The following is a 20,864-nucleotide window of genomic DNA, read 5'->3' on the forward strand; positions in this document are numbered from 1 at the left end:
CATGTTTACAAGAAATCAACTACTAATAAATGCCTAAGAAGAAAAAGCTAACACTTAAATATGTCTAGTGTATTTAATATCACTCTTTCCCTCCTCCCTTATTTGTCGCATGCCAGGACATAAATCTAAACTGCACTGGAGCTTAATTCCTTTGACTTGTTTGGAAATCTCATTTTAAGGTGTAACGCTGTAATACACCAGAGGTTCACCTAATTCCATCCAGTTTATTCACAAGAAAAATAACATATCATTAAACCTGACTCCATGTGAGCCGACACTCCCTTCCAACAATGAAAGCGATTTGTTACTTTTCCTCCGACAATAGCTTTGAGGGAAAGGTTCCTTTTCCACAGCTGTTTCTTGAAAACCTACCCGTACACTACAATGACTGACAGAACTTTCAATAGAGTAGGTTGGACATTTATTCATCATGAATTGATCCAAGCCCTTGATAACCTGATAAAAGATGCAGTTGACTGCTTTGTAAAACAGCCAGGATTCCAAAGGCTGTGGAAAGCAGTGGATAGCATAGTATTTAACCAGTCTTCTCAGAGGCAGAGTTAATCTGCATAATTCATTTGTTCAGTGGTACTCAACTACGTATTAGCCTTACACACAAAATCTAACCTCCATTACATGTAAGGTTTCAGTTTAAATTTTGGCTTCTCTTCTTACAGCATTTTGCATCCCAAACACATTGCTTGTAACTTCCTAGCCAGAGTAAATGGGTTCTGTTAATATACAGCAGTTATAGCTCGTGCAAGCAGCTCCCTTGATACCTTTCTCTGCCACCACCACATAATCTGTGATACCATCAGGCCTAGGTAGAGTTACCATCCATAGCAGAAAGTTTCCAAAAGCCACTCTTGCCACTTCTCAACTCTGCAATGAATTGAAGAACCACCGCTGTGTAGGGAAAACCCCTGCTGGAAAAGCAGCTCTGAAATTATAGAGGAGGAAAGCAGACAGGTCCCTCTAGGTGGTAAAACAGGTTACGGTTTCCTTCCAATAACAGTTACCATAGCCTTTGATATTCTATCTACTTTATCAATTTCCCCTGGTTTCATGGAGTAGCAGCTGTGATAACACAGAACCCATCTCCTACATTGCCCATTGCTGCACAGAGGGAAATCAGTGAGGACAGAGCAAACACTTGCCGGCAGCCTTCAGCTTGCTCAGCCAGGAGGCGAAAGACAAGTCGGCATTTGACCCAGGAGTCAGAGGTCACCCCTCTGGGGAGCCACCAAGCTGCTGGGTCCACTTGCAGCTAATCCCCAGTGAGTGCTTCTCCCCAAAGGATTTCTTTATTCCGCTAGCTGAAAAAAAATAACAACAAAGTTAACAAGCCCAGAAAAATCCATGACTGAGGCAAATCCTTAAGGATCAAGTGGGTCTTTTTTGGGGGGAGAAGGGGGTGGGACATAAACTAATCCAAGAGTCCAAAACATCTTTTGCCAAAGCCTTTTAAAACACAAAAACTTCACTAGGGTCTCCTCGTTAGCTGCGATTACAGGGGAGGCATTTCTTTCTTTCTTAACTAAGAGTCTCTTCTCAGCAACACAAACAATGGGTCCCATTGACGTGGTGCAGTGCTTTCTAACCCATCTGACCAGCTGGCTTTGTACATCCCTTATACATACTGCTGGAGGAGAAAGAAAGGCCTCTCAGGAGGAGAGCATCCATCTCCATGACGGAAATACCAGTTCAACTGCTGGATGGACTGCAGTGCTCTTGGGGAACAGATACAAACTTCTCTTTAATAAAAACATTTATACTACATGGTTTTGAGTTTCAGCAGTGACTCACATAAGTTATAAATGATCCTTTCCCTTTTCTCCCCCAGAAAAAATTATGAATGTCTTAGACATTAGTTCTGCCACCAGCTTTCAAATCTCAAAACACCAGCCATAAGCTGGCATGATGAACCCACTCTAACACTGAGCCTTCCTGGGGTTAAACTAAAAGCACCAGAGAGGCCACTAAAGTTTGGTAGATATCTGACAAATGAGCATGAGGACAAGGCAGGGAAGCACATACACAGCAGAAAGAAGCAGAGGTAACGGGAGCAGTCTGGATGACCTGGGAACTCCCTGCAGTACCAGTTTGCAGTGCTTGTTCTCCTGAGCCATTTCTGGAGTCGGGCTGGGGGAGATGTGCACCCTTGGCTGCTGCCAACTCTTTCGGTGGTTTCCAGCCTGAATCAGTGCTGATGTAACAAGTCAGGGCTGCAGAATGCAAGCGCCGATCTCCATCCCACTCCAGCCACGTGGCACAGTTCCAGGGCACCAGCTCCCACATGCATTCTTCCTTTCACAGAGTGAATTTTATTAAAAAAGAAAAAAGTAAGAAAAAATAAGAAAACCATAATTCTTTCCCGCACCAGGTTCCTGTCATTTTAGGGAGCTGAACCGTACCACAGGGCAATCCAATACACACAGAAACCAGCACATGGTGATTGCCAGTACCACAGCTGCTGGAACCAACACAGGTGTGGGGACAGGATCTTCCCTTTTTCACAGCACCATGACTCTGCTTTGACCCAATCTACATTATGACACCATGCCCCAGGAAATATCCTTACCTTCCTATTCCCTAGTCCAAGGTCACCCTTTTCTCAAAGCAACGTCTCTAGAAAGTACTTTGGCTGTTGACTTTCCCATCCTACCATCCACACACATTCTTACCATTCTCACTATTATTTGTTTTCCAAATACCAACAACAAATTATAGCAAGTGTTGGACCCAACACAGCTCTTTTCACCAAATATTAATTCTCATAGAAAGAAAATTTAATAGTTGTTTATGGATTCATGGGTCATGATTTTCCATACAGCACATTTCAAATCCAGAACTTCCACTGAAAGCTGGTACAAATCCCCGAACACACCTGAAGCAAATTAATTTGAAATTTCACACTGGGCCACAAAGCTTTTCCCCAAACATGCTCTTCCCACATAGCCTCTACTCAGTTTCAATTGCCTGAATTTTTGATGGACTTTCCATATTTTTACATCACTCCCATCAAACAGCATAGCTGTAGTCTCATTTGCCATCTCACACCTCATTCTGATTTGCAGCCTGTGTCCTTTTAACCAAATAAGTAATCTCCATTTTGCTTCACATCTGGGAGCAGAAAATTGACCAAACTGTTGTTTTCCTAGTAAAACCCTGGCCCTAATTTAAGGGATGCAGGTGTAAGCACTGCCTGGGGCAGCACCAGGAGGTGCTGTAGCAGTGCTGGGCCAGGTTACAGCAGGTGCAAGGATGAGACTTGGAGTCAACAGCTCACTGTTTTTTTTTTTCCAAATGTATTTGAAACTGCAGCTGTGTTTTGGCCAACTTCTCCAACACCATGCCTACATGGGAGCATTTCTCAGGCACCACTGTCGCTGAGCCCCCAGCAAAGCCATAAGCAGAGCAGAGGCTTTGACAGCACACACTCAGCAGCGCGAATGCAAATACAGCCCTGACAAGCTCTGAAGATGTGAGTCAGAGCTCACGTCTTTCTGCAAACTCTTTCCCCCTCCCTTCACATCAGAAATATTTCCAGCTGCCTGGTGGTGAAAGATGTCTTCTTAAGCAATTCACATTCAGATGTTTGGGTTACATCTGTAAGGGCTTTCCTGCCCTAATGTTAAAAATAGTGTAGAAAGATTCTTTTGGAAGGTGCAAGCAAATAAAATTTTAAGTTTGTAAACAATTGACAACTCACGTGGTAACTGTTCTGTTTTCAAACATACGTGTGTATCTACAATAAAAAAAATCACAAGGCATGACTTAGAACTAGTATTTACACCTAGAACTATTGAAGAACAGTTTAGTCATTGCTGTGATGTTCTCTATCCCATCCAGAGTTGACATCTCTAAGGACAAAGTCACTTAGCCTTGTGTAATACAGGAGGGAAGCAACACGGGGAAGTACCGAGTGAGAAAGCCTGGGTGAAGATACACATCTACCAGGAGCAATCCAGAATTCTTTTCCTCTTAAGCTAGATTTCCCTCAAAGCTGTGAGTAAAAGAAACAGCAAGCTGGATACTTAGGAACTTCTAAACATAGCTAGGCTGCTTCATTTTTCATGACTTTCATTTGCTGGGGCTTTGCACCTTGCCTCCAACCTCCCCACTGCGAAGCCCTCTGTCAAGTAAAACCTGTTTGCCATTTGTGTGTGCAAGTGCCCTTAGACCCAAACCCAACCAACAGTTTAGGGTAAACAGACCTACCCAGGGAGGAGCTGGAATTTGAACAGCAAATCCTGTGTGTCCCAAACAATTACTCCCTCTCCAGGTGAGGTAATGCAGACACGTTTCTGGTGTCTAAGCAAATTTCTCTGCTGCAGTAGGAAAGAAGGGAGATGGGGCTTTTTTCATCACGAGCAGGGCAGTGCCTCAGAGGAACTCATCAACAAAAAAATTTGCTTAGCTAACTAGTCTGCTCCTTCAGCTTGCCTACTGCTGATTTGTTCAGCTATTATTTTAAGAACAAGTGGTGATGTAGGTACATCCTGGAACCACCCTCTTACCTCAGTGATTGTGTCTAAATTGTTCTGCTGAGTATCTTACACAAGACTTGCCTAAGTAATGCAATCTGCTCCTGGTGAGCTTGGTTGCTCTAGCTAGCGAGGAGCACCACACGGTGAACTTCCCATACTGCAGAATGCCTCAAACTCTAGTGCTTGACACAAGGCTCATCTTTCTTTGGCACAATGCTGACCTTTCAAAGAAGATTAAACCTAGGCAAGCAATTGAAAAGACTGAGCAAGCTGAGACCTAGCAACAAAGCCAAACACTAGCACAAAGGAATCATAAAGGGGATAGAAAAGGGTAGGAAAATAAATAAGGAAGGGAGGTAATCACTCTCTATCTGAGAGCAGGAACCAGAGAGAGCCTTTAGCATAGAGGGGTGTGAGTACGGAACATTAAGATCACCTCTCTCCATCTCCCCTTCTCACCACAACCACCAGTTTAAGGAGTACTCATATTCAGATCTGTGAACTATCCTGCTACATATGCATGTTGTAATTACACTGAGTAGTCCACTCACCTCTTGATCTTTTGAAATGTAAATGACAAGTCTCAGATAAAGGCTACTTATTTGTGGGTAGAGCATATCCCATGCAAGACCTGCACATCCCGCTCCCCCTGGGAAAATATCTCCCTTCTACATTGACTTAGAATATTTCTCTGGAGACAGGTCATGGTGCTGGTGGCTAAGGCAGGTGGGCTGCAGAATCATTTTGGAGGGGTTATCAATGCCAGTCTGTAAACCAGAAGGGAAACTTCAGAGATACCTATTGAAACACTGAGTATTGCTCATGATTTCATCTTTTCTGTCTCTTTTCCCAAAGCCCAAGGGTTCAGGCTTTGTATGTACAGAAGCGCAAGATATAACATGCACAGAATAAATAGTCCACATTTGTCACACACATCCTGTTATTCATAAATGAGAGATTCTAACAAATTAAGACAGACACAAGATTGATACCAGTCAACAATGCTTTGATAATCTAATATGGGTGGTTTTCTGCATTAGAGAGCAAGTAAAGTATTGGCTGCAAACATACACTAAAGCTATGACAAAAGATAGCCACTGGGACTAAAAGTTTTAAAAAAAAAGCCAACACAAAACTAAGAGAGGTTGGGAAATACACTAATGAATGTAGATGGTGCAACCATCATTTGCCTTCCTTGTCATTATGTGGTAGTCCTTATTACATGATTACACACTGTTTTAGCCTGGACTCCTGCCTCATTCGGTGCATAACTGCAATGAAAATGAAGGTAAATGTTTTAGTGCTAAATGTTTTTGGAAGCTTTATCTAGTAGTCACTACAGCTTTGATTATGAGACATATGGCATATGTCTCTGCATACACTGAAACACAGCTAAAGCTAAAAAGCATATGTTAATCACCAAGAATTTTATTCAGTGTGATCAGTCTGGTTATATAATATCAATCTAGCCTGAGTGATGAGCAAACTTTGGATCCCCAATCAGCTTTGTTGTTGGCAAGCATTACACTCTGTTGTGACCTGTTTTTAACCACACCTACAATCACACAGTGAGCTAAAGGTAACCCCAGAGATTGTCTTTTATCTTTAATCACTTCCTGTTCACACTTCATTCTGCCAACACCTCCTGCCAGGATTATTGCTGTTTATTTCCCATGAATATCTAAGAATATCATTCATCTTGGCAATAAATGTTTCCATGCAGTGAGGCACGCTACAGAAGTGACCTGCAGTATTTCCTAAAAGGTTATTTGACTGACATCTTATTTGGGAAAGTAAACAGGAAGACCTACATTGTCTGTCATAAAAAGCAACAGTATTAGACAGGCAGAAATCACCAAAGCAGTTATGCCAGTGTAGTTCTCTAGAAATGAAAGTCTTAAACACAGATTAAATCTAGCAGCACCAGTATTATGGATCTGATCTTGAAAGTTCTTAGTCATGTTGAGTTGTTTCCTGTTACAAATACTCAGATGAGCCACATTTGCAGATTTAAGATAAACTGTGCTGGTCGTTGACTACTCAGATCCAAGGTGTCTAAGAGATGCTGGTTTTATTGAGTTTATGGGCCCTGACTGCACAGCACAACAATGGAGTCTTGTCATAGCTTCTCAGAAGTCCATAACTGCCCTTCACCAGCTACACCTAATAATACCTAACCAGATAGCCAACTTTAAAGACAGACCTGAGGAGCCCAGTAACTAAACATTCTCTCATGAGGACCTGGAGATATCAGCAATGGTAAGTCCCATCCTCCTTGCTATGCCACATCTCACAATGCTAACCAACACAACTGATGGAAATCACTTTCTAGAATTTCTATGGGAGGCCGCATGGCAAATCCATATCAGGGTATGTATCTGAAAACAAACTGCTTTTTATTGCAGATAAAGTGATATTGCAGATAAGTGATGCAAAAATGAAGGCACATTAAATGTATCTGTCAGAATGTTCATCTAATATAAAGAGAAAATATCCATTTCTTGCACTAGTTATTAATCAGCTGTGGAACACATTGCCACAGGATACTGCAGCAATTGGGACTGAACCAGTTCAAAAGCAATTACACAAAACCGTGTAAGAGTGATCCATCAAGGGCTACAAACCACCTTTGACTCAGGAATGCAAGAGACGACTAACAGCTGGCCAAACAAAAAAAAAAAATCATCACTGAAAATCTTTCTGCTCTTTTAGCTTGTTCCTAACAACTGACAGAGGCAGAAAAATAGGAGCCATTTTTGTATTTATATTATTGCATCCTACCTCCATTAGGTACAGATTTCCATTTGAAGCTCAGCTTTCCACTATTCTTCATATCACACCTGTGTCTGCTAGGGCAGGTACAGCTGTGAGAACCTCAACTGTCAAGCTCTACAAAGGACTGCCAACAAAGAACAGCAAAACGATGGATACTGAATGCACTAGAGCGCACAGGTCTCCACATTCCATCCTGCTCATTATCTGTGTTGGCCCCACGTAGTCTAAACACTGAGAATTATTCTGCATCTTCCATTTCACATACTGTCTCTCTCATTCTCTCAAGTCACACTCTTGCCTCTGAACAGACTCTTCAGCTATCCAGGGTGAAAAGAGTCACACTTGAGTCTTACAGCAGTCATTGCCACTTGCCAGTGTTTTTTTTTTCCCTCTTCTGTTGAAAAACATGCTGCTTTATGTTCATTGTTCGATGAACTGTTATTCACTGGTGATTGGAGCTTCCCATACTGCTGTTAAATACTTTCATGACTAAAGACTTCTCTGCCTGAGTCAACTGAAAACTGCTGAAAATGTCAAGTATTTCAAAACTAACTACTGTCAGAAATAGTCACACTACTTTCAGACAATCTTACTTCTGGCAGGCACCCCTTGAATGCAGAAAGTAAAGCATGTTCAAAATCTCCATCTATCCTGTCTACTCCTCAGTATTCGATAACACCAGTTTCTGCATAACTCAATGATCAGTTGAAATTATACGTTTAAGAGGCTTTCAAAGGTCCAGTCTTCTCCCTGTAACATTTGTATATATACTGACTACATTCTACCTTCTCCCACAAAAACATACTTGGCATTTACTTTCTCAGTGATTCCTTTCTCAATGCACACTTACATTACACACACTAATACATGTGTTTGCCTCAGAGGTCCACTCACTGGTCTTACAAACCAGGAGAAAGATTCACGACTAAAGAGAAGGAGCTTGTCCCTCTTTGATCTGGGAGTTGGACCAGATGATCTCTGGAGGTCCCTTCCAACCTCAAACATGGTTTGATTCTGTGAAGGTGTTTGGTGGCTTCTATGAATGAGAATGAATGACAGCTATACAAACAGGTCATAGACTCTAAAATTCTTGCAGGTACAACCTAATCTATAGATATTACTTCAGTCATGACATAAATACAACCATTCATGGACAGAAAACAATGTTGGTTGGAAGAATTAAAGTAATATTACACCCTACTTAAAAGGAAAAAAATGTTTCCAGTACTAGCAATCTGGGAGACCTAATCAAAGTACTAGGCTGGAATTCCCTGGAATCTGAGCCTCTTTGACCCATCCAGTTCACCTTGCACAGTCAAGACAGCAAAGCAAACTCCGCCAAATCAAAAAACCCTGAAACTGCTAAGCATAGCAGAAAACATTTGAAAATTATCTTCCATATACTTTTTCATCAACAGCTATGGGTGGAATTACAGCTGTTATGGGTATGTGATACTAAGTTCATGTGAAAAACAAAAACCAGAACGCCTTATGTTCCTTCCACTTTGACATTTCACTTTGACTTTCCATATATGCAACAAATAAGAAGAGCCACATAAAAGGATGAAAGAAAGTCCTGTTCCACTGATTGAATGGATTCACCACAAACCTCAGGGATCAAACCTCACTCAACCCAATCTAATATCTTTTCTGTGCTTGGCAATATTGATCCTCCTACCTCTCCATCTATAAATTAGGATGACTGTCTTCATGGATGAGCAACCAAGCACGCTCAGTTTCTCCTTTTAAAAAAAAAATGTTAGGCAGCAGTTATGGAGGTGCCTTCATGATTGTAAATAAAACAGTATTGTTTTTAATAAAAAGTCTAAACACTGTCTAAATATAGCACATTCCCTATTTGCTTTTATTTTCACACATCATATGAGTGACACGTTGGCATTCTCTTTATCACTATGCTGTGAACCTTCTGAATCTTCTGGATTGCCACTGAAGGAAACAACTACCTACAGACCAAATACAGAGAACCTGGATGAATCACATTACAGAATTACACTTATTCTCGGTCAGCTGGCAAACAGGACTCCTAAATGAAGGTCATTGTCTCTTAAACTTTCCCTTAAGGAAGATTTTATAAAATGAGGGGAACTCAGTCTTGACTTTCATCTAACATGGTGCTATTTAAAAATCGCAAGTATTGGAACCTGTAGAAAAAAATACCGTTAGCAATAATATTGTCAGCTTTTGCCAGGCTGGTTGGTCCAGTATTTCAGTGGACGCATTTGACCTCGAAAGTATATTACCTACCTTGCCTCTTACAAGGGGAGCTTGAAAATGTGAATTGTTCAATGGTTTCTTCTAACAGATGTCACCAAGGTACCCAAATACTTCTTTCAAACATGCCCTTGAAACAGAAAAAAAGTAATCCTCTCCTTTGGGACACTTGATTCTTTAGATCTTCCTTTCAGGCAGTGTAGCTCTTATATTCCCTCCCTACATTACACAGAAAGAAGCAACCCAAACCAGAGGTAACGTAGCCAAGAATGTTTTGTCTAGCTTTGGGTGAACCCTTCTGGCAGGCTTTTATATGCTCTGGAAAAAATATATGCTGTTAAAACTTTGTAGCTACTGTTGTCTGCAGCAGTCCTGCCTGAATCTGGTCCAGGATAGTTCACCAAAAGTCAGTGCTAGAACAAGCACTCCTTAGCTGTTATCTATTGTATAATCACATCATTTCGCAGCCCAGTATCTTATCGCTGATCATCTGGGGAAGTGGGACAGAGTTTTTTTTAATGTGCCAGAAGGAGCCTAGTAGGAGAAGTTACATCTGAGATACATGGAGATAAAAGCTGTGTGGCCTTTCTCATTTTTATTTTTACTGAAAAGTAAAGCAATCATTGCTAGCTTTGCAATAAGATCTTCATGGTTATCCACAAAACCAGAGAACACCAAGTAAGTAAATGCCTTACTAAGTTAAAAAAAAAAAAAAAGTAACAAATGTATTGTTTTCTCTTGCTTCTAACACAATACATCCCACTAAGCCCCTAAACCCAATACTGAATGTATTTAATTGTGATCATGCTGAACACAAGATTACCAGAGCCAGAAAATGTCTTGGACTTGAATCAACAATTGTTTTCCATTTTGAAAACTTCACAATGAACATGGCTGGAAACTTGGCTTCCACTCTCTGAATGGAACCCAACATGGGCTCTGGGTCCCCAGAGTCTCAAAACTGAAGTGACCCAGAGGGTGCAAAGGTCAGTGCAACCAAGAACCAACACTGAATTTACTATTTTTGCTATCTTAATGCCCAAAGCCTTCAGTCTTGAGCCAGAGCCCCCGCTGCATTAAGCAACATGCAGACAATCTTGAAAAAGCAGTCCCTGCACCAAAGACCTTACAGTACAACTTTCGGCAGGCTCCATCAGCTACATGAAACAAGCAAGGGGGCTGGAGGGAGACCTAGTAACCCAAAAGCAAGCACACAGTGGCACAATGAGCATTAGTCACAGCTTACCACCAGCTAATCTCAAAACAGTATTTTCCAGTAACAGTTCGTATTTTTACCAACAAACGACGTAACAGAACATTTTTTTTTTCTCTCTGGACTCTCAGTACAGAACCACCTACAGACAGAAAACCCCTCTCTTTTTCTTTGCTAGCACCATGTCATTTTACTGCATCTTGTGCATTGTGGGAGAAAAAAAAAAGAATGGCATCACCAAAAAACTAAACGATAGCAAGCCAATCAATCAGATGCAAGCTAGCCATTCTTTTCATAGGAAAAGGGATTTCTTTCCCCTAAGAAACTCCAAAACTTGGTCTTGTAAGGAGGTCCTTTATGTAAAAGCTTCATTTGAGAGGGAAAACTGATGGTTCTCAAAAGCACATTGCTCTTTCCTCCTGCATGCTTTGTTCTGAGCCTGCTGCTAAATGTGTATTCACTAAACCATCTTCTGTTAATAAGATTTGTTGTACTCTGTATGCTAGCCAGTGGGTGATCTTCTGTACAATATTTATTTGAAGGGTCCTAAGCTCACATGCTTATGCTCTCAGGTGTCCTGCTCAGACAGAAGGGCAAGCGCTGATGGTGGAAAAAAAAAAGCTTGGCTCCAGAGCTTGGGAGCCACGGATGCTTTCCTTTGGTGTGAAGTGAACTTGGGAACTCCGCTTTCCTCTGCCAAATATTACTGTGTGTTGCCAAGAGGCATAACCCCTATGTGCTTCAGTCCGTAACTTTTTGTTTTCACTTTGTGCTATGAACTGTAGAAAGGGACTGCCCTTTTGCCCCTGCAGCACAGAGGTGGTTTGGTTCAGACCCCTGGAGTTCTCGAATCCTGAAGGAGACCTCAAGAGTACAAAAGGGGAGTCCGGAACCACCTCGCAACATAATGTTACCACAATACACAAGAGCTTATATGCTATATTAAATTAGGAAGTGCTCCATTTGTTCCTAAGCTGAGCAATGCTAGGTAAGCCAAGCAAAGTAAGTGGATTCATGTGCTCTAAGAGTACACTGCCTAAGATTATATGAATCCTTTTTCCGTTCAGGGTAAGGCATTATTTATGAGTTAAATATATATTCCCCTGTGATCACAGTGCAAGAAAAACAGTCATTCTCTCCTTGACATGATACTATAGCTCTCCAAGCTTCCTCAATATAGTGGGTCAGGCTAAATTCCCCATTTGTCCTGCCCTTACAATTCCGCACAAATGAGTCCTAGAATGACAGAACACCATTTTGTTGAACTAGCTGCTTTTGGCTTTCTTCTTATTCCTCCCCTATAACACAGAGGCTTTTATCTCGGGGCTGTCTCCTCCTGGGCATGCCTCCAGCTAGTTTTAGTGCCTGCTGCACATTAGCACTGTCTACGCAATACCATCATTGCTTTAAAAATGTACCAAATGCAGGAAAACAGTTTCTCCCCCTCTCTCACCCTCTTCCCCACCCCTCCTTTTCAATAAGAATTTTTCCATGTGGTTAGACAAATAACATCTGGAATTAGTGAAGGCTGCCAAAAGGAGAGAATGAAAACAATGAGTTGAGTCACACTTGAACCTTCCAACTTCATTTAATTTAGACCTTTTTGGGTCAGTTTGAAAAGAAAAAAAAATATGGAAAATGTTTTCATTTTCTTTTTATAATGCAACCTTTTTTTTCTTTTTTTTTTCAGTCTGCTGATGTAAGTTGCAGAGTCAGCCAAGACATAGCACCACGGTGCAGGCATTCATCCTTACAGCACTCTGGTATTAATCTTACAGTAATTAATCTACACATTTGCAACAGCATATCCAGGTGTCACTTTCTGAACAGAGTCCCACTGAGCAAGTGAAATTTCTCCCAGGAGCAGGTGTGGAGCTATATGGGATGTTTTCATTCCATCTCACAATGCAGTGCAGAACAAACTGGAAATTTCCTAAACATGCCCTCCTTTTCCTTATCAGCGAACACTACTGTTTAGCAAGTGCTGAAGAAGCCCAGAATACTCTGGCAATGTTTAAAATTGTAAACTTGCAGTGTAATCCCCTTTTCTCAGTAAAAGATTAGCTCCCATATGATTGCCCCAATCCTGATAAAAGACACTACGCTTTTCTGCCTAGCATAAGAAAGGCCTTAAACATCTCTACATTCACCTTGAGCAGTTAGGCTATGCTAGGGCACAGTTAGCATGCCCACAGAAGCACGTGATTACCATACAAAACAGATAGAGAGAGCAGTATAACTTTTAACAAAATAGGAAACTCAGACAACATAAACTACCAGCAAGACATTCCATGAAGAAGTCACAAACAGGAACCAAGTCAGGCAGCCTGAGCAGTTTTCCATGGGATTTATAAGCAAACTTATGTGTCAGATGAAGGAAGAAAAGAGCAAAGCCAGAGGCTGCATGTGTAAGAGTTGACCAGCAAAGCATAGTAATCAATTGGCGACAGAGGGGGAAGGATTTGTAGCAACATTTTGGAGAAACATCTGACAGAGATCTCTAGAGAACAGGCTCAGCTAGAAAGAAGAACAGTGAGCCAAGACACTTTCTTCTGTTGAATGGTACAACAAAAATTCAGGATTTATAGGTATTGTTTGTTAACTGCCTGAACCCAAGATATAACCAAGTTCATGAACCAGCATGGCTTCACCGAGGACAAATCCTGCTTGACCAACCTAGTGGTTTATGATGGTGTCACTGTATCAATGGAGAAGAGAAGAGCTACTGATGTCATCCATCTGGACTTCAGTAAGACCTTTAATAAGGTACCCCACAACATCCTTCTCTCCAAATTGGAAAGATATGGATTTGATGGGTGATTGGTGGACTGTTCAATGGACGAAGAACTGGCTGCAGGATCGAGTTCAGAGAGTGGGAGTCAATGGCTCAATGTCTGTATGGAGATCAGTGACAAGTGGTGTCCCACAGGAACAGTGCCGGGACCAATACTCTTTAATATCTCCATCACTGACATCGGCAGAGGGGTCGAGTGCACCCTCAGCAAGTTTGTGGATGACACCAAGCCGTGGGGTGCAGCTGACACACTGAACGGACGGGATGCCATCCAGAGGGAGCTAGATAGGCTTAAGCAGTGGGCCCAGGAGAACATCATTAGGTCCAACAAATTCAAATGCAAGATCTTGCACCTGGATTGTAGCAACCCCCACTACAAATTCAAGCTGGGGGATGAAAGGATGGAGCACAGCCCCATCCTGGGGTTACTGGTGGGTGGGAAGCTCAAAATGAGCCAGCAATGTACCCTCACAGCCCAGAAAGCCAACTGAATCCTGGGCTGCATCAAAAGCAGGGCCAGCAAGTTGACGGAGGTGATCCTGCCCTTCTGCTCTGCACCGGACAGGCTTCACCCAGAGCACTGCATCCAGATGTGGAGTCCTAAGTACAGGAGAGACATGGACCTGCTGGAGTGCATCCAGAGGAAGGCCTCAAAAATGATCCAAGGGATGGAACACCTCTCCTACAAGGACAGGCTGTAAGAGCTGGGGCTGTTCAACATGGGGAAGAGGAGGCTCTGAGGTGATCTGATAGCATCTGAAGTACCTTTCAGTATCTCAAGGGGAGCTACAGGAAAGAAGGGGACAGGCTCTCTAGCAGGATTTGTTGTGACAGGACAAGTGGAAACGGTTTCAAGCTTAAGGAGGGTAGATTTAGGGTTGGATACAAGGAAAATGCTTTTTACTGTGAGGGTGGTGAGGCACTGGAACAGGTTGCCCAGGTATGTGGTTGATGCCCCATCCCTGGAGAGTTTCAAGGTGAGGCTGGATCAGGCCCAAGGCAATCTGGTCTAGCTGTGAATGTCTGTTCATTTCAGGGGAGTTGGACGAGATGACCTTTAAAGGTCCCTTCCAGCTCTAAGAATTCTATAATTCAATGATTCATTATTGTTTCTCCTAAAGGAAACCACTCAAAAGGCTTTAAAATCTCTCAGAGTTTACATGGTTTATATCCATACCAAGGATATGCAATTATGATCACTCCAGTATCATCTGACAATGGAGGAAAGGTGATGCTGAGTCAAAACTGCCTAATGGCAGGAGATACCACACTCTTCTTAAAAGGGTAACTATAAACTTCTTCACACTTTTACCAGCCCTTAGACACAGCCTTACTCGTATTTATCCTAACATCACCTCTGTTTGATACCACCTTACTACCATCATTACCATTACCCCCAGGAGGAGCACATGATGCTTACAACAGCTTTCATAGCAGTGTTCCAGCATGATAATTCCACCCTGGCTTCACCAGCCCATTACTGGCTCAGGCAGAAGGTATCAGCTCCCCTCTCCTCATGTCATAAAAGCTGTCATTTCATCAGTCTGCAACAAACTGCTCTCTGCACAGCTATCATAGCTCCTTTCCCTCAGCACAAAGCTACTGGAAATTCTTATCGAGCTTGCCCACTCCATTGTTCCCCACTATCACACATTATCGAAGGAGACACTTTACATGTAGCACATGCAGGCTTTTTTCTTTTCACTAAGTCATTTGGCAATTGTTCCAGTAGCTCTCCTTGCCTCAGAGGCTTTGAACAATCCTCCCAAGATGGCTGAGCAGCAAGAGATGCATTAATGCAACTCTCTCACATGGATAGACCTTGTTCCAGGATAAGACTCACTGCTGAGTTTAAGTCTTCATAAGTAGTAAGCTGAAATAACCCTAGCTCATTTAATACCAAAACAGGAGTGTCTACAAGATGTGGCTACACTGATTTAATTTTACTGTTTCAAATTCAATCCTTATCTCATACAAAGAGCTTTCCCATTTAGGCAAAGTGTTGGCCTGCTAAATGGTAGTTAACCACCCACTATTTTGTACTTATTAACTTGCTGTCATTTAACAGAAAATGTTTAGGCAAACCACAAGAGAGATCAAAATTCTGATCCTCATATCAAAAAGAAAAGGGCTTCAGGCATTAGATTGTGAAATATGATTTCCCAGGACAGATTAAATTCTGGTTTAATGCTCTTTTTGATATCACAGAAAGTCAAACCTCATTTCATAAGAGGGCACTTCCACGTGCTTTGCGTACAGCACGCTTTCCCTTGATAAAGAGTCTTAGCTGCAGCAGACTTGGAATTTGATCTGAACCGCTGGAGCAGCCAGCAATAGGAGTGGAGGAGAGCAAAATCCACAATCCACACTGTGAACCTCATCTCACAGGAGTTCCTTAGATAGTTTTACAGGAAAAAAAAAAAAAATCCAAGAGCCAAGGAGGATGCAGAAAGCATCACAGATTTGAACAGTGGTGCAGGGCAAATAGATTGCAGATGTGGAGCCTGGCTCATACGGCAGTGCCAAGCACAGCACACACCACACGTGTACCTGCACGTTGACTTTCTCCTACAAGAGCCATGGCAGAATGACAGGGAGAAGCATGCATTTAGGACTGAGGGTGCTGAGATTTGAACTTTCTCACGCGGTAACCGTTGCTCTATCTATAGAACAGTTGAGAAAAAACTTATGACCTAGCTCTGCAACATGCCTGCTGTGCTTCAAAGCTCCTCGCAGGAGTACAGTTTCAGAGGGAAGTTCCCCTCTTTCCTCATGGTCTTGCTCAATTCCTTCATATGCTCCCTTATCTTTTGCATACCTTAACAACAACTGGTGACTCAAAACACGAAAGCACAACTGTTTTCAGGAAAACCAACCATGATTGATGCCATTACAGGAAATCAGTAGGCTACACATACATCTTCAGGCTGCACAGACTAGAGACATTTTGGATGAAACGGAAGGAGCACCTTGGCAATCTGAGGATGGGCAATTTAGCACAAGACACTACCTACCACTCTCAAATTCTCCTCCTTTCCTGCTTAGGTACCTAACTCTCCAGAAGCAGAAGATCTCTGCAACTAACAGGTGATATTCTGGATCCAGCAGAGTAGGATTTCATCCCACAAAGCAAAGGTCTACCACTAGCAGTCTCTCTTTTAAATTTACTGTTTCCATTGAGCTGCACTCTGGACTTACTCCCTTTTATACACGGTTGCCAAACATGCAAGTTGATGTGGCTACATCCTGTATGTTATGCTCCCATTGGGCCACCCTCCTCTGATTGCAATCGGTGAGTAGCATCATTTCTAAGCTCTGTGGGCAGACAAGCAAAGGATGACATAGTCAAGAGCCTTTAACCATTTTCCAATTTGCCTCAAGTGCCACCATTGTTTTTGGTATGCAATGCCACACTTCATCTGTGAAGATTAGTGAGATGTTGCTGGCAAAAAGCAGTAAGCTGCTGTCCTGCAAATATCTGCTATTCTTTTTTGGAAAACTTTTCCATTAAGCAATTCAGTCTCAATCTAATATGATGAGTGTGGATGAACATTTTTTGTTCTGCTTCCAGATATTATGCTCTCAGCAGACAAAAGCGAATACTCAGGACAATCTTAACAGCAGATCATGACTCATATTGTAAAGGAAGGCTTCCACAGCAGACCAGCGAAAAAAATAAGTGATAATGCCAGGGCATGGCTTGGCCAGGGTCTAATAGTTATAGTTTACTGCACAGCACTACAGAACAGGACAACGTATTATGTGGGGCCGTAAGTAGTGTCAATTGATTAACTAATTAGCAAAAGATCCCTGAATCTCATAGATCAGTTTATATGCTCGTAAAAAACTCTCAGAAGTAAAATAGATAAAAAGTACAAGTGATTACATACAGTTAATTCATGTCAATTGTTATTTAATGAATTTTGTTGCTTTATAACTGATTAAGACTTTTTCATATTAATTATTGTAACATAAATTGAAATTCTCATCTCCAGAGTTTTTTGCTCTTCCTTTACCCTCCCATACAGTACACAGTAGATTCTCTGTAAATTGTGATTACCTTTTACTACACACTTCTTTTATTTGTGATAACTCATTTTGATGGATATCTTGTTATGCGTTGATGTGTGATGTAGTTTATTTTATTTTTTTTATTTTTTTTATAAGATAAATGTATGTAGTGCCAGAAAGTTATTTATATTCAGGCACCATTCTCTTGCCTCTTCACATGTTCCACGCTTTCCCATTGCCCTTCCCCAAGACAGCTTACCCTCTCTAACTTGGGGCAGGTGGGGGGGGAGGGTAGGGGGGATATTTATGAATTTCTGTCAGATTCACTATTTTCTGTAAGTCTGTGTTTAGTCTGAAGAGATACGTTAGCCAGTCTAAATATCTGTCTCCCTCTCTTCCTTTTAGCAGTCTCCACCACTGAAAAATGAGAGCATATTCCAGGGCAAAATCACTATTGCCAATTAGAAAAGAACCACACTTGTCAACCCAGTAAGCTATTCTTATGTAAGTTGTACTGATCTAGGAAATCACAACCTACACAGAGGTCTTTGTTAGCAGAGCTACACCAGTAGCCCATGCTCACACGTACAGAGAAAGAGTACATTACCTACAGCAATAGTTCCGGAGTTTATAATGTTTTGTTTCTTCCAGGCAGTATATACGCAAAGCCTCTCAATCTCCAAACAACTTAAATCATTGAAAAATCAAATTTTTGTGCAACATACAAGTATATTTTTGGGGCAAAAATACTTACTATTTTGTGGATAAACCTTCAGTCTTTACAAAAAAAACGCCACAAAACACAACACTTTTACTGTATAAACAGCTGTGGCTTTAGCATAATCTTATTATGTTCCTTTCTAAAATTATAATGCAACAGAATAGAGAGCTCTACGTAAATGATTCACCTTTATAGTTTCCCTAGCACAATGTGCCGATATTACAAATCTCTAGCTCACCTCCTTCCTTCTGTGGTAAATGACTGGATATTATTTTGGAATTACATGCTCATACATGTTTGGAGCTTAAAAAAAAATGCAGCTTATTCCATAAAATATCTAAGGTCACATTGCAATACATTTCAAAGACGCTGGCATTGAAGAAAATTAAATAGAACAATAAAACTGAAAGAATTTTGGGGAATGCAGAGCTTCAAACCACTGCCATTTAACTTATTCATCTGAATAATTGATTTATTATACACATTCCCCAAACATATAAGCAATTAAGAAAAGTTAAAACGTGAATGTATCTTTGGGCTTATGACTAAGGCAGAAGAGTTGGAGAAACGATGTCCTAATTTTCTGCTTTCCTTGTTCTTGAGATTTTTTTTTCCTTTACGCCCAATTACTCTGTTGAGAAGAGTAACTCTTACTTAGAAAATAAATATCAGGAATAAATTAGGCCTCTTCAGAAATATACAATGAATAGGCATAAAATGCACTTGCTCTATTTATACATGGCTTTCTGAGCGCATTAGGGAAGAACGTCAAACTACAGGAGGACCTAAAAAACCAAACTGCTTATTAAGGAGCTAAGTGACACACTGGAACAAACCACAAAGCTTTTAGTTCAGTTTTTGCACACAATAGCTATTCAGAGACAGTAATAATGCAATGTGAGATTAAAAAAAAAAAGTTTGAAAAACATTCATGCTTCTACTTAATTTAACATAAGAATTCTTTTAAAACAGCCTGCAGTTTTCGCAAGCCATTGGCATTATTACTTGTCCAGGCTGTCACACTGAAGAAGAGGTGTTCTTGAACATAAATTGCAGTTTGGTTACCCTGCTTTAGTAATTCTCACATAATTGCAGGAGTTTCTTAAAACCTTCCATCCAGAGGATGAGGAGATCCACTCAGCTCTCATTTAGGGAATGGGGGAGTGGGTGGGGGCTGCTTCTGAACAGATACATCTCTAGCCCTTGCAGTGAAGGCAAACATCTGAAAAGCATGAGCACCCTCACAAACCTCAAATATAAAGGAAAGAAAAGAAAAAGGACTTTTTTTTTATCCCTGCTATTTAATTATTTGGGTAAGCTTGACAATATGAGTTCATAGGGAGAAGAAGTATGAGAAATATGAGCAACCTGAGAGAATTTTCCATGGATATAACACAGTTATAAACCAGAATAACCTCACAAAGTGAAGCAAACTGTAGATTACCTCAGCCCAGTGCTGCCTGGAGATATAATAGGCAGCGACAACCTATATCGGCCTGATGCCGCTTCATGATTGAGCATTCCAGCCTCTTCCATTCTTCTACTTAATTCTTTTCGTTCTCTCCAGAAGACAGTTCAGCCACAAGACACTAAAACAAAAGAACAAAGATCATGATATTAATCCTCTATAAATAGGTTTTTGCCTCTAAGGCTACACGTAGGCACATGTTGAATAAATACTCCAACCTGCAGTAGTTTCTTCTCCATCAATCAGTATCCCATCTTCATTTACCTGTAGTACAGAAAGTGGAGTGATTTCTGTATCAAGTCCTCTCTTGTTTAGACACACAACATATTTCTGTTGCATCTTAGACAATTATAGAGCTTTTCCCAATATATTCAAAATAATTCAGCAATTATCTCTATTTCACAGTTAGTGTTGTGTAATTGTTACTGATAAGTAATTCCACATCACCAGGGGCGGCAACATACAGCGATATCAGCCTGTGAACTGTCAGAGGTTCAACAGACAGTGTTAGTAGCTGCTTTCATAGCAACAGAAAGAAGAGTTGCAGTTGTTATTCCCTAAAATAGAAGGTCACAAACACCTTAAATGCATGCCAGTTTAAGATTCAGGTCAGACGTTCCTGGACTCCATCTTCCTGCCACATCCAGTGGGCAACCCAGCCCTGCTCACTGACAAGACTTAGAAATGGTTTGTAAGACTGATGAAAAAAGTGTCAGGGAGGGTTAAAACAGATTAGCAAGGAACTGCTAGGTGATGAATGGAGCCTGTCCCTGCAAGCATTCCAGGTTATCTTCATCTTCATGCCCACTGGGAATTGACTCACAGGTGTTTTAGGAAGAAGCAGCTGCCTACTTCGTGACATTTCAGCTTTTGCCTCCAGGTTGAGAAGGGATAAGATACACAACAGAGAGGAGACAGTCTGCAGGAGATATCAAACTGCATTTTCTACACCCAAAGTAGAGCTTGTATGGCAAGCGAACAGGAAGGTTTCCACATCTCAAATTCAAAAGGAGGCAGGTCTTGTTCCATGACAAAGGGCTGAGAATCTGAAATGGCAGAAGTATTTAAAGCAAATTAGCGTCATTAGCAAAGTCAAAAGCGGCTGAAAGATGCTTGACATAGGCTGACATTTCTGGAGCCAACATCCTTTGGTCACAGAG

General features: G+C 41.4%; 1 long non-coding RNA gene across 17 annotated transcripts in view; it reads right to left on the reverse strand.

Moving 5' to 3' along the window:
* LOC110396225 overlaps positions 1-20,497 on the reverse strand; it is a 106,713-nt gene extending 86,216 nt beyond the window's left edge. For 4 of the 17 annotated variants that reach the window (XR_002436847.1, XR_002436843.1, XR_002436846.1 and 1 more), the window contains exons 1-2: positions 19,923-20,493; positions 19,681-19,825 (exon numbers count right to left, since the gene is read on the reverse strand). This is a non-coding gene — a long non-coding RNA (uncharacterized LOC110396225). Of the gene's footprint in view, positions 1-19,680; positions 19,826-19,922 lie in introns of all 17 variants that reach the window. The other 13 variants (XR_002436853.1, XR_002436845.1, XR_002436857.1 and 10 more) reach the window with 9 other exon arrangements.

This window comes from Numida meleagris, chromosome 3 (assembly GCF_002078875.1).
Source record: "Numida meleagris isolate 19003 breed g44 Domestic line chromosome 3, NumMel1.0, whole genome shotgun sequence".
NCBI lineage: Eukaryota > Metazoa > Chordata > Aves > Galliformes > Numididae > Numida > Numida meleagris.